The 15,729-nt window shown below is 39.7% G+C and overlaps 1 protein-coding gene across 4 annotated transcripts in view; it reads right to left on the reverse strand.

The window, feature by feature from the left end:
- The window catches only part of SCML2 (Scm polycomb group protein like 2), a 218,216-nt gene that overhangs the window by 39,933 nt on the left and 162,554 nt on the right, over positions 1 to 15,729 (reverse strand). The gene's annotated exons all lie outside the window — the stretch shown is intronic.

Below are 15,729 nucleotides of genomic sequence, written 5' to 3' on the forward strand. Positions count from 1 at the left end.
TTGGGGTTAAGTAACTTGCTCAAGGTTACACAGCCAGTTATTTCTGGGTGGGTGCTGAGTATCTGAGTCCGGATTCGATCCCCAGGTCATCCCGACACTGGAGCCAATGCTCTTACTGAGCCACCCGGCCACCCCTAAAACCCCACTTTTAAAAAAAATTTCAGGAAAAACTCAAAAGCAATCTAAAAAAAAATAGGTTAAGATCAATACTGAAAGACCATATGCCTAGTAGCAAATAGATATAACACAGATTAAAAAGTTCCTATAACAGATAAATCAGAGGAACAAGGAATAAAAGATCTTTCCCAGGTAGAAGATTTCATGACCAAAAAAAAAAGAGAGAGAAGATAGTAGAAGATAAAATGAAAAATTGTCATTACGTAAAATCTTAAAAGTTTTCGCACAAAAAAACCCCAAGCAACTAAAATTACAAAGGAAAGAGTTAAGTAGGAGAAAAATGTTTTCATAAAATTTTTTTGATTAAAGTCTAATATACAAAGTACATTAAGTAACTTAAATATAAGGCATTTCTCAAAGGTTAAAAGATATAAACAGAGCTGTCAAAATAAGAAACCCAAGCTATCAACAACCAAATGACAAAACAGTCCAAATTACTATAGAAAAAATGTAAATCAAAAACTAAAATTACATTTCATAAAAGTTGTATTAGCAAATATGACTAGTAAAGAAAATGATGATTCTGGTCAGGGATGTATATAGAGACAAGCACCCTAATGCACTGATGGCAAGGCTATGAGTGAGTCTAGTCTGTCTGAGAAGCCATCTAGAAGTCAACAAGACAGCACACTATGCATGTCTTCTGACCCCACTGCTAGGCCAATATACCCAGGGATCAAAAAAAGAAAAGGACTCACGTCCTGAAAAACACTTATAGCAATTCTTTTCAAGCATGGCCAACAGTTGGGGAATGTCTGAACAAGACTTGGGCACATTAATGTAACAGAATATTACTACTACCCCTAAGACATGATGAAATGGATGGTTTGAGAGTAACTTGGGAAGCTCTGTATGAACACGAATGAACAGAAACAGAAGAACAATTTATTCAACAGTAATGAAAAGACAAACACTGAAACCTTTCAGAAAGCTGATCAAAAGAATAACCAGTCAATATATCCAGAGTCTGTCTTATACACACACACACACACACACACACACACACACAGAGGATATGTTGGTTGGTCATTATTCTCATCAGCTTTCTTAAATCTTTCAATGTTTTTCTTTACATTGCTGCTGAATAAAAAAATGTATATATATTTTATATACATATATATGTGTTTTTTTTTTCCCCAATAAAGGTAAAAGTACTGAAGAGAGGAGCTAGAAATAGGCTGCCAGAAAAATGAAAAAAGAAAAGTTATTGAAGATTTTTATAAATATATACAGATGAACAAGTCTGCAGAACAATTTGAAATATGCCCAAAGGGCTACCAAACTGCTTATCAGGGGCAGCTGGGTGGCACAGTGCATAAACAGAGCCCCGGCCCTGGAGTCGGGAGCACCTAAGCTCAAACCGGCCTCAGACACGTAACACTTACTAGCTGTGTGACACTGGCAAATCACTTCACCCCAATTGCCCTGCCTTGCCCCCTCCAAAAAGCAGCCAAAAAAAAGGATTGCATATCATTTGACCCAACCATGCTGCTATTAGGACTATACTCCAAAGAGACCAAAGAAAAAGGAAAAGGATTCATATGTACAAGAATATTTACAGCAGTTCTTTTTCTAGTGGCAAAGAATTAGAAACTGAAGGGATGCCCCCAAATTGAGGAACGGCCAAACAAGTTGTGGTAAATGGTGGTGATGGGATATTATTGTGCTATAAGAAATGATGAAGGGAATGGTTTCAGAAAAATCTGGGAAGACTTACATGAGCTGATGTAAAATGAAAGGAGCAGAAAGAAGCAGGATGAATTGATATTTATGAAATTATGAAACGGTGGCAGGCTCTTTGGGCACTCACCAAGAAAAGACAACTGGCAGCAGTAAAAAGAGTGGCAAGCATATTGTGAAAACCAAAGAGGGTACACAGACAAGTAGCAAGAGGGACATAGAGAGAGAAACAGTGGCATGGGATGGGGGTATGGCACAGTGAAGGGAGAGAGGCAGCATGAAGAAGATGGAGAGAGACAGAAAGTTGTCACTAATACGACCATGGATGAGAGTTGGGAGCACTCAGGAGGATGGACTCGATGCAGAGAAGAGTGCTGGAGGGCAGGAGTTTGAGGTCTCTGGGGGAGAAAGCCTAACCTGTCTCATCTTGAGATTGGTTCATTAACCAAATCCTCTCCAGTTTTCATTAAAACTTTAGTCGTCATCTCAAAGTTATCAGAACCTTTTTGATGTTCTGCAAGGTCTGAACCGTGGCCCGGATTCTGTCTGGAATTTTGATACCACAGGGCCAGAGTCTGGACAGCAGGGCCTGGGCGGTTTCTACTTATTCGGCATATATTAACATGATGTGAATTTTTCTTACTAGATGATACAATCTGTAAATCATATTCCTTTGATCTATGGGACAATTTGTACACGACTTTCAGGTTCCCCCTCTGCAATTTTACTGCCTCTTAATATTGGCTACTTATAAAACTTACTTACCATACTAACTGCAAAGAAGAAAGGGGAGCAAAACACAATTTCAACACACGGGACAACAATATTGTAATGACGATCAAGTGAGAAAGACTCTGATCAGTACAATGATCCATAACAATTCCAAAGGATTCAAGATGAAAAGTACTATCTATCTCTGAAGAGAGAAAAGATGGACTCTGAGGGCAGACTGAAGCATATTTTCTTTCACTCTTTATTTTTCTTGCCTTTCCCCACCTACAGCATGGATCATGTAGAAATAAGCTTTATATGACTTCACATATAAAATGGGCATCGTATTTCTTGCCTTCTCATTGGGTGGGGGAGGGGGAGAGAAAACATGGAACAGAAAATAAATTTTGTTAAAAAAATTTTTTTTTAAATAAAAATATACACAGAAGAGGAACCAGAAGAAATACTGACTAGCAGGTCATATTTGAAAGTGACCTGCTAAAGCTGTTCAGTACTTAAAAGGAAAAGTTCCGCATAGGAGCTATTTGCCATTTTGGTTCAATCTCCTTGTCTTCCTTCATTAAAGCATCAGTTCCTTAGAGGTTCTTGCATTTGAGCACAATGCCTCTGCTGAGCACAATGCCTGGCACACAGTAAGTGCTTGAAAAACGTTCTAATTATGCTTTTTCACTATTCCATTCTCCTCATCTCCTATAGTTTAAATTTCTACCTCTTCACAAGCTCTCTCCCTCTCTTCAGACGTCCTCCATTCTCTCTATCTCTCTTTCACAGACACCTCACACTGCCAGCATCTTAATTCAGATGCTCAGTGTTTTCCACTATACTATCTTATCTGACTTATATACTGCCTCCAGTCTTTGTTCTTTTAATTAAACTCAAGACACATGTATTAAGAATCTACTATATTACATGGTAGCATAAGAAAGTGCATAGAGGACCGGCCTCTGAGTCAGGAAGGTTTAGGTTAATGAACTTCTAAGATTCCCAGATAGTAAGTGCCTAAAACTTTAAGTTGCACAAGTGTCCATCTGCACTGGTAAAAGGGATTCCTTATACCAAAGAAATCAGACATCAAAAACCACACCATCCTTCTCTCTTTCTTAGAACCAGAGGACAAAGTAGACATAGAAAGAATTCATCAGTCATCTCCTGAAAGCAACTCCCAAATGAAAACTCCCACTAACATTATAGCTAAGATCCAAAGCTTCCACATCCAATAAAAATACCACGAGAAGCCAGAAACAAAGAACTCAAGCACTGAGAAGTCACAATAAAAGTCAAACACAATTTAACAACCACCATCATAATGATGCAGAGAGCTTAGAATGTAATATTCCAGAAGGCAAAAAGATCTAGGCTTATAGCCAAGAATAACTTACCAAGCAAAACTAAGTATGATCAAGCCAGCACAAAAACAGAATTTTAATGAGAGGACTTCCAATCATTCCGTATGAAAAGACCAAAACTGTGTAAAATCTTTGAAGTTAAAACACAAAAGTTAAGAGAAATATATAAACATGAATAAGAAAAAAAGGGACTCAATGAGGATAACATGCTAGCATCCTAAGAGCAGGAGCTGATACATTTGTCCTATCATCCTCAGGGATCTCAGAGGGAACCTAATCAGACCGAAGGCCTGGGAGCAATTCTGTTATGTCTCGGTAATCATAAGAGGAGAACAAAAAGGGAGAGGAAGAGGAATATGTCAACAGGGACGAGAGGGGTGGAGGGAAGGGCTGAAGGACAATCAGACGATGTAAGCAGACATCTATGCAAAGAGGGAAGGAAAGGCTGTGAAGAGGGGTGAGCCCTTGAATGTCATCCTGATCGGAACTGGTCAAAGAAGGGAAGAAGACACACACTGACAGGCAGGGTTCTGTACATAAATGCAATTTTCATTCAACAGGAGACAAGGGAGAATAAGGGGAATGGCAGATTAAGGGAGGGATCAGTACTAAGCAAAAACAGTCACTAAGGACGTACAAAAAAGATCATTTTTTGAGGGGGCAAAGAACAGGAATCTGGTGGGGTGAATGACTGAACAAATATGGTATATGAATGTGGTAAAATACCACCGTGCTTTAAAAAATGATGAAAAAAACCTAGGGCAGCTTCTGTGAACAAACGCCGAGCAAAGTGAACAGAACGAGGAAAACAGTTTATATGATGACAACAATATGGCCAAGACAACAACTGTGAAAGAGTTGAGGACTCTGATCGGCACAATGACCAGCCGTGATTTCAGAGGACTAATGATGGTATCACACTACAGATGGACAAAGAAGTGGAAACTGAGAGGATCCTCGTCACTCTGGGAATGGCTGAACACGTTGTGATGTATGAATGTAATGGAATATTACTGTGCTGTAAGAAATAATGAGCAGCATGGTGTCAGAAAAACCTAGATTTACATGAACTAACACTGAGTGAAGTAAGCAGAAGCAGGAGAACATTGTCCACGGTAACAGTAATACGTGATGATCATCTATGATTGACAGTTCCTCTTGCAAAACAACAATCCAAGACAATTCCAAAAGACTCATGATGGAAAATGCATCCACATCCAGAGAAAAGAGAGATGGGATCTGAATGCAGACCAAAGCATACCATCTAAAAACACACACACACACACACACACACACACACACACACACACACACACACACACATACACGAGCCATCTCCTGAAAGGTGAAGGACTTACGAGTGTTTTGGATAGGGACAATGCAGAAATTTGTTTTGCTTGACTATATTTGTAACAAGGTTTTTGTTTTTCTTTCATTCTCAATTAAGCAAGGAAGGCATTTTTTCAGATTGAAAAAAATTATCGGGGCGGCCAGGTAGCACAGTGAGTAAGAGCACCGGCTCCAGTGTCAGGATGACCTGGGGATCGAATCCGGGCTCAGACACTTAGTACCCACCCAGAAACACCTGGCCGTGTAACCTTGAGCAAGTTACTTAACCCCAATTGCTTAGGGGCGGCCAGGTGGCTTAGAAAGTAGAGCACCGGCTCCAGTGTCGGGATGACCTGGGGATCGAATCCGGGCTCAGATACTTAGCACCACACCCAGAAATAACTGGCTGTGTAACCTTGAGCAAGTTACTTAACCCCGACTGGTTAAAAAAAAAAAAGAAAAATTACCTCAGCATTTTCTGTATTCAGATGCTATGTAACATCTGATACAAGTATATTAAATGTTTATATTCATTCATTATCTGATACATTTCAGCATAATCTACTTTTTTGTTTGATCAAGTCTATTTTTGCTGCTGCTTTGTCTGAGATCATACATACATTTTTGAGTCTGGCGGAAGCATAACAGATGTTGCTTCAGTCTGTTAAGTCTCTGGGAACACTTATGCTTCAAATAAACAATATACTGCTAGATTCTTTCTAATCTGTGTTGCTATCTGCTTCCCTTCTATACATGAGTTCATGCCATTCCAATTTACAGTCATTATGTTTCTTCTCATCCATTCATCTATATAGTTCCATTCTTTTCAGCCCTCCCCAACTCTATTAAGAAGAGAGTAATGAGAGTGTTCCCAGCAACAGTGAGCTAAGGTTGATGAGAACTGCTTCTGCTTTTCTGCCCCTTTTCTCTTTTTCCCTCCTCAAGATCCCAATAACAAATTTTTTTATATATTTTTTTTCATTTTTCAAATACTTTACTAATTTCTGGTTTACATCCTTCATTTCTGTCAGATTTTGAGTTACAAATTTTCTCCCCATTTTTCCCCTAACCACCCCCCCCAAATAGCAGTCCCACAGGATATCCACTCCTCCAAAGTGCTCTCTCCTATATCTTCTCCCATACCCCCTCTATGCCCCAGTGCCTGTATTTCTTATTTCCCAACTACATGTAAAATTGTATTAATAATAGTGTATATATATGTACGTATATATATATTTAAACTTTTGATTTTAAAACTTTGAGTTCCAGATTCATTCCCTTCCTCCCTTGTCACCAACCCTTACTAGGAAGATAAGCAGTTCAATAAAGGTTTTACATGTGTAACTAATGCAAAACATTAACATAGTAGATATATTGTAAAAGACTGACTATATTTCCCTCCCTCCCATCCCACCCCCCCTAGTTCTATTCTCTACTTTGATCCTGTCCCTTTTAAAAAGTGGGTGCTTCCAACTTCCCTCCCCCCCAGCCTGCCCTCCCTTCCATCATGCGCCCTTTCATCCCCTTCCCCCCTACTTTCCTGTAAGGTGAGATACTCTATTTCTATCTCATTCAGTGTGTATTTCATTCCCTCCCTAAGCCAAATTCAATGAGAATAAGGTTGACCCATTCCCTTTTTCCTTCCTATTCTTCCCCTCCATTGTAACCATTTTCCCTTGCCTCTTCTATATGAAATAGTTTACCCCATTCTTTCTCTCCCCATCTCCTCTCATTATATTCACCTCTCACCTCTTAATTTCACCTTTTAAGTATCATCCCTTCCTGTTAAATTGGTCCTGTGCCCTCTGTCTATGCATACCTGTAAACATATATACACATTCACATATGTATTCATATGCCTGTATACCTTCTGATATAGTCACATACATATGTATATATATTTATATAGAATATATACATATATATATTTCTATTCCCTTCAATTATTTTCATACTGAGAAAAGTTTTATCAGTTACAATTATCGTTTTTCCATGTAGGAATGTTCATAGTTCAACTTTGATTAAGTTTCTTATGATTTCTTTTCCCTGTTTACCTTTTCATGCTTCACTTCATTCTTGTATCTGAATGTCAGATATTCTCTTCAACTCTGGTTTTTTCATCAAGAATGCTTGAAAGTCCTCTATTCCACTCAATGACCATATTTTCCCCCTGAAACATGTTACTCAGTTGCGCTGGATAGGTGATTCTTGGTTTTAATTCCAGCTCCTTTGGCCTCCAGAATATTATATTCCAAGCCCTTTGATCCCTGAGTGTAGAAGCTGCCAGATCCTGAGTTATCCTGATTGTGTTTCCACAATATTCAAATTGTTTCTTCCTGGCTGCTTGTAATATTCTCTCCTTAATCTGGGAATTCCAGAACCTGGCTATAATATTCCTAGGAGTTTTCTTTTTGGGATCTTTTTCAGGAGGTGATTGATGGGATTCTTTCAACCTTTATTTTGCCCTCTGTTTCTAAAACATCAGGGCAATTTTCTTTGAGAATTTCTTGGAGGATGATTTCTAGGTTCTTTTTTTGATCATGGCTTTTAGGTAGACCAATAATTTTTAAATTATCTCTCCTGGATCTATTTTTCAGATCAGTGGTTTTCCCAGTGAGATATTTCACATTGCCTTCTATTTTTTCATTTGTTTGTATCTGTTTATCAGCATTTTAATTTCTCATAAAGTCACTAGCTTCCATTTGCTCCAATCTCATTCTGAAGGAATGATTCTCCTCAGTGAGCTTTTGAGATTCTTCTTCCATCTGGCAAATTCGGCTTTTTAAGGCATTTTTCTCATTGGCTTTTTGAGCCTCTTTTTCCATTTGAGTTAGTCTGTTTTTTAAGGTGTTATTTTCCTCAGTCAGGCTGTTGACTCTCATTTCATAATTTTCTTGCATCATTCTCATGTCTCTTCCCAATTTTTCCTCCACTTCTCTTTTCTGCTTCTTATGGTCCTCTATGGCCTGTAACCAGCTCGTATTTTCCTTTGAAGCTTTTGGTGCAGGAGTTCTGACTTCACTGTCTTCCTCCTGTTCCATGCTTTGATCCTTTTTGTCCCCAAAATAGGAATCTAATGTTGGATTCTTCTGTATGCTTTGCTTCCTTTGCCTGGTCATGTTGTCACTCAATTGCCTGATTTTTGCACTTTTTGCCACAGTAGGACTCTACTACCAGACAGGGGAGCTTTGTACCAATCGCTGGGGTTTTCTCAGCTGCCGGAGGTATTAGATGGTTGCCCTCTCTGAAGCCTCCACATGCTCTGGTAAGCCAGTCGCACACCCCAGGACCTCCACCCTAGACCACAATCCAGATACCCCTCAGACTGGTCACTTGGTCCCCCTACAGTCTGTAGGCCAGGAGCTGAAGCTGCCATGTGGCACAGCTGAGCAGCAGCCCTCAGTGGCTTCTCACCCCGAGGGCAAAAGCCGAGGCACTCCCAACTACTGGGTCCCAAAGTCCACACTGCACTGACCTCTCACTTTGTCCTTAGCATCTATTTGTTGGTAATTCTGGGCCGCCACATCTGCTGGTGATCCGAGGTCCCTCCAGCCGGAGGCTAGTCAGGCCCGCCCCAGGGCTAAAACCTCAGGGTGAGGCTGGGCTCGGAGCACTGTGCTGGCTTCCTGCTGGCCTGTCCTTGGCGGGAGGTTAGCTACAACCTCCAGGGAAGGCGGAGGGGCATGAGGTCCTGTTCCGCTCCAGAAGTCAGAGCACACAGTTACAGCTCCTTTGCTCCTGCTCCTTGCCTAGGAACAAGCTACAAGTCACAACTCCTCCCTAGGTGGAGGTCTGTACTTTAGTCTATAAGGAATCTGCAAAATAGCTCTGGGGTGTAAGTGACAGATTCCACTCCTTTCCCAGGGCTCAGGCTTCTTTGTACCAGGTATGGGACCTTTTCTCATCCTACTACACATCTCAGGGTCCCACTTGGTCCCCATGCAGGAAGACTCCCCATAACACCCTCCTGACTACTCCTCATTCTCAGGGTCAGAAATCCTGTCTCCCTCTGCTGACTTAGGCTAGAAAAATAACTCCCTGTGATTTTTCCTTGGATTTCTCAATCAACATGGTGAATCTGAAGAGTTTTCTAAATCTTTGTGGAATGTGTGTGTGTGTGTGTGTGTGTGTGTAAGCTTGGCTACTATATGGCTTCCTTCTACTCTGCCATCTTGCTGATCTCTCTAATAATATTAATTCTTCTGACCATCGGATCTGTCATCATGTCTTCTCTGAGATATAATTAAGTGATTGGACATCTTCCCTTTGACTTTTAGTGAGATTTTATATGAAAAAGCAAAAGATTTACTGTACATAGTGTGAAAAATAGGAAATGACTATGAACTAGAAATAAAATAATATTAACACCACCACCAGTAAAAGCTAGTGCCTATCTTGCTTCAAGGTTGGTAAACTATCTTACAAAATAGGTAGGTAATAGGTGCTATTATTATCCCCATTTTATAGGAGGAGGAAACTGAAGTAGATGTTAAGTGACTTGCCTACAGTCATGCAGTTAGTAAGTGTCTGAGGATAGATTTGACTCCAGCTTCTGTGAATTTATTGTACCACCTACTTACATCGTATCAAAATTTTTGTTGGAAAGCAATGTGGCATATAACATGTCTAGTTTGTTTTATTCACAAATTAATCAGGGGGAAGCTATGGCTAATTTATTATCTAAAAGTCTTGCTAAAGTCTTATTGTTGCCTTTTGGTTTTTACAGTAATTATTTCCCCTTAATGATCACACCACCACCACCATTTACAGAACCCTCTTTTATAACAAAGAAAAAGTAAAGTCAACTAGGCAGGCAGCTAGCTTTGCACACACTAAGTACTTTTACATTGATTTCTACCCCTTCTCTTAAGTTTCCTTAATTCTGAGACTCCATAAGATTTGCTTTAATGCTATCTTAGATATTAATGCCATGGTACCTTTGGAAGAGACATAAGATAAGGGTCTGCCTCATAGTGAATTCTTCAAGGAAGCAATGGTTATCAGAGCAGAAGGAACCATAGAGATCATCTGGTCTAATGTCCTTATTTAAATGGATGAGGAAACTGAGGCATAATGGGGTCAAGTGACTTGCCTATAGCAGTAATAAAGCTAGGTGGCTCAGTGGATAGAATACTAGGCCTGGAGTCAGAAAGACTCAACTTCCTGAGTTCAAATCTGACCTCAAACACTTACTAGCTGTGTGACCCAAGTCAGTCATTTTAACCCTGTTTGCTCCAGTTTCCTTATCTGTAAAAATGAGCTAAAGGAAATGGTGAAGCACTCCAGTGTCATTGCCAGAAAATAATAATAAGAATAATAAATGGGGTGAAGAAGAGTTGCATATGACTGAAAATGACTGAACAACAAAGTCAACTAATGCAACAACCAATTCTGAAGGTGTACAATTCTATGTCTATAGCTTTCTACCTTACTATTTAAGGAGAGGAATATTTCATCAGTAGTTCTCATATCACAGTGCTTGTCTTTAATTTTTTCATTCTTTCATTTATTCCCAAAATGTCTCAAATTTCTAGAAATTTTTCCTCTCAAAAGAAAAAGAATGATGCACTTCTCTGCTAAATTTGGTTATGGCTTATACATTCCAAGATCTATTCCATGGTCATAGGTTCATAGTCTTAATAAGGACATGGATCCAACCCTCTCATTTTAAAGATGTGCCCAGGCTCACATAGCTAGCTAGTTTTGGAGGAAGATTTACGCCTGGGGCTTCCTGATTCCCTCTATACCACGTCAGGACACTGAAGGGTGAACAAGAGCTGTCACTTGCTGCAATGCTCCTTCTATGCATGACAGGCTCAGTAAAATCACAGTCCAGTCTTTCTAAGGCTCCAGAAGCTATGAGTGTCCCAAGAGGTCTGGGGGGCAGGGAGTTGGGCTTTTCCCTACCCCCATTTAAGGGCCTTCCTCCCGAGCACAGCTTCTGGGTCCTTCTCCTTCCTGGTCACACCAATTAGAGAAATCCTGGAGCATATAGAACTTATCTGGGCAGAGCAGTGTAATGCCATGCAAACAGCATTCCAGAAAAATGCTACTGTGAACAGCTTTTAAGGTTGTGATTACACAGTATAGTGATTACTCTATTCCACGACAAAAGCAAAACATCCACAGAAAATCGAGGTACAGCATTCACAATATTACAACTTATCACAGAAAATCACAATATAATATTCACAACACAGTCTCAAAGTAAAATCACTCTTAAGTTAACTCAATCAGTGACTTATCAATAGTCTTAAAGTACATAGTCAGTCTTCCACTCTTGCTTCAGTCTTGATCGATTCAATCAGTCACTTATCAGTAACAACATCTCAAAGTAAAATAGCCAGAGTCTTCCACTCTTGATTAACTCTATCAGTCATTTATTCAGCAATCAATTACTAAGTATCATACACAAAATCCTCCACCCCTTAGGTCATCAGTAAACTATAATTCCACAATTACTCAGTACCCAAGGAGAGGTCTGTTCTTCATCTTGACTTGGGGCCTGTTCTCAGATTCCCTGGATCCCCTTCCATGGTCCCAGATTCTACCTGGATTCACCAGACTGTCACCTGGGTTCAATGGCAGACGGCTCCCAGTTCCTTAACCAGCTCTCTGGGCAGGTCCTGCTTCACACTGAAGTTCACAGGGTCTGGTCCATGTCAGATCCTTCACCATTTCTGCTCCAGGGAATTCAAGGCTCAACCAAGCCACAAACAGACAAAGTCTCAACATCCCAGTCATGCTTCCTCAGTCTCCTGGGCTCCTGGCTCCAGGCTCCGGGCTCTGCGCTCCTGGGCTCCTGTTCAGAACCAGCTCCACCACCACAAGTTTTTAGGACTCAGCTCTCCATTCTTCTGTAGCTGTAGCTGCTCTGCCACCAGATCTCAGTCTCAAGGAAATTCTGCCTGTGCCTCTCTGGGGCTTTCCTTATATACACACAACATTAGCTTCCTGTTTCAGCCAACCCCTTCCTCAGTAACAGGGGACAGGAGTGCATACCTTCTGTTCTCCCAACCAGAGGCTTAATCAGTTACTAAGTGCTAAGTACCTGCTACTTTTGCTAACACAAAGGGATCTTCAAATTCAAAATTACATTACCTTTACAAGCAGTAAAACAAGCAATTAATCCTTTTCTCAAAGGACCAGGCTCCTCTGAAGGAGCTGCACTCCAGCCCCTCCCCCTCACAGCAGATGCTACAATTCTCAAGTTTGTGTTTCAATTTGTTTGACTTGTGCATTTTGCACCAATATAACATATCAACTGTAGGTGCTGTACAACAACCCCCATCCCTCCAAATAAGACTCTGAACTGGTCATTTCCTTCCAATACCTCGCCCACATGTAGGGCATTCTCAGGGTCCTAAAGACACTGCTTTATTAGAAGGACAACTTTATTCTAGTGTCAGGCTGTGTCTTTGTGGTTCCTTATACTGTGAGGTTCAGTTTGGATCAACATGTGCCCTTGCAGCTCTGGAGACCCGACAGTGGCAGCTCCCCTTTAGGTCCATCTTCTTCACCCCCAGAGAGAAGGACATCAAGGCCCAGAGAAAGGTAGGAATTTGCCTAAGATCAGTCAATCAACAAGTAACTTATCAAGTACCTATACTGTGCTAAATGTTGAAAATTAAAAACAAAACCTAAGTTCCTGCCCTCAAGGGGCTTGCATTATTATGTAAAGGGAAACGTAACTGCAGACACAAAACAAATACAAGGTCATTTGGGGGTATGCATGGATAGTGGGGGGCTTATGAAAGACCTTGTTGGAGGCAATGTCTGAAATGAGCTTTCAAGTATAGGATCACACTATGTAAGAGCTGGAAGAGACCTCAGAAGTGAGTCAGCCTTCATCCAGTCACCTGGTCCTTTCTCATATTACTCTTTCTCCATACAGTTTCTGTTTCAGTCCATCTGTCCTACCAGATATTCCCAAGACACAACAGTCTATATCCCACCTTCCTGGTACACACGTGGTCCTCTCCATGTATGGGATAAACTTCTCATCCCCTCCTTCCTGAAAAATCCCTGACTTCCTTTAAGAACTGCTCAGATGCCACCTCCCCAGGACTTTTCTAACCTCCTCATTCCTTCATTCTCTAAATTATTTTGCAGATATTTTGTGTTCAGTTACTTATGTACATCTTGTGACCTTATCATAGAAAGCAAACTCTTTAAAAGCAAGGCCTATTTTATTGTTGCCATTGTACCTAACACAGTCCCTTGCACACAAGTATGCACTTTTATTGAATTGAATGGAAAATGCCTACAGTCTGAAGAATTCATGTTATATATTGCAACCCATTTACTGGAAACAGTATAGAAATGACCTCATAATCACTGGGTGGCATACAAGTGCCAGATCTGGAGCAAGCTACTTTCAACTCCTGGATCCCACTTTATTCACTGGCTTTATGATTGAACAAGTGGCCTTTACAAGGCTGAGCCTAAAAGGTTAGTTATAAAATGAGAACAGAGCTACTTGGACAGCATACCACAAGGAGCTTTTGTAAGGAAACTGCTTTGTAAACACTCAGACTATAGACACGCACTTACTTTCAAGACCACTAGATGGCAAGATGCTACACCTGGGCCTAGAGTAAGAAGGATCTTGAGTCCAAATACAACTTCAGACGCTGACTAGCTGGTGAGACTCTGGGGCAAGTCACTTCACCCTTTGCCTGTTTCCTCATCTGCAAATGGGGGACAATAGCACCCACAGTTATTGCAACACTAAAATGAAGTGTTCTGCAAACCTCAAAGTGCTTTATTCATGTTAGTTGTTGTTATTAAAGCACTGGAAACGGGGGGCAAAGGAACTTGAGATTCTATGAAGAAGCTCAAATATGATTATTTGGGGAAAGTCCCCTGTTCAGGCATGATAGAAGCCACAGCAAGTGAAGTACAACTCCTTCCATTAAAATGACTGTGTCAGTAAAGGCATGTGGAAAATGAGTGATTACCAGCCATTCACTAAATGAAACCAAAGAAGAACAGAGAAATAGCAGCTCTATGCAAGCCTTTACGTGAAGAATCTGATCTACTTTTAGAATGACACATCATCCTAAAAATGTAAACAAAGATAGATTCAGAAATTAAGGGAAGGCACGTGAGAGTTAAACATCTCTGAAAAACTAATATACGTAAGCTTACAAGCCATTAATATAAGGTGATTAATAAGGCAATTCATTGCATTTTCCAAAACATTTTCATAATTCCCAGAAAGTCAAATTAGAAAGCTTATTCTCTGTTATCAAGACCACAAGGCATAAAAGTTACTTTAGAATTCTGGTTATTTTGCCTCCTCCCGCCCAAAAAAAAGTTTCAAAGTGTTTTTTTTTTTTCATTATTGTGCAGGATTAATCAAGGTTTCCTTCCCTCTTTAATTCTTTCCTTCAGACCCTTCCACTATATAGTAAAGACTAAAAAATGTAGCCTATATTTTACATTGTTCTTTTGGATATAATCGGAATAATGAAAATGAGAACAAACTAATTAATGGCACACAGTCAATATAGAATATTCTATTGGACATTTTGGTATTGAAATTTATTTTAGAAACTTAAAAAAAACTTTGCTTGCATTTGCTTTCTCATGCTTTTCAAAGACATTATCTTTTGTGTCTTCATGGTTATATTTTTCACCTTTTAAAATGCAAATTTTTAAAGAAAACTCCATTCCCTTCTCATCAACAAATAGATAGGTAGATAGACAGACAGAAAGATAGAATCATCCATCCATCTCTCTATCTATCTAAATAATGCCTCACCAGGGCATAATGGGTTTGAGAGAGTTTTAACAATTGTAATTCTTGTATAACATAGTATTATATAAATGTGTATTTTAAGAGTACACTCAAAATTAATTTTTTAAATGGCAATATAAGATAGATCAGATTGCATGAAATCATCATCTTTGAATACCGAATAGAAAACATAGATACTTTCTACCTCCTCAATTAAAATTTTTAGACATACATAATTTTTCTTTGATTCTTCAACTTGTAATAAAAGAAGTAACAGACTAATTTGTATCTATATATACCTAAATATAAGTTCCTTACTATGTCTAATCCTCAAACACTGCTGCTGATAGTGGTTCCTAGCCCGGCTTCTCCACTAAACTAAATGTCAGACCTACTCTTATTCGGCTCCAACAAAATATGTACCATGATTCAGGGTAATGGAAAAGCAAGCACACCTTGAGAAACCTGCAAACCATGCTTCCTATTTGAAAGCATTACTATTTTTACTGCATACTGATGCTGTTGTGATTTTAAAAATATAAAAGCATTTAAGAGCATAGCGGAATTCAGAGTAGCTCTATATAGTTTTCTCAATAAAATTCTAAGACTATAACTACCTTCATTATTAGCGGTACTCTGAAAACAAAAAGACAAGTTACAAAGGGATCCTCATACCTGAAAAGCTGGGAACATCACTGCAGTTTGTGTCAGTCTTCTAACTTA

Source organism: Petaurus breviceps, unplaced genomic scaffold (genome assembly GCF_028583685.1).
Source record: "Petaurus breviceps papuanus isolate PSGF00001 unplaced genomic scaffold, PetGlider_PUasm1.0 419, whole genome shotgun sequence".
Lineage (NCBI taxonomy): Eukaryota > Metazoa > Chordata > Mammalia > Diprotodontia > Petauridae > Petaurus > Petaurus breviceps.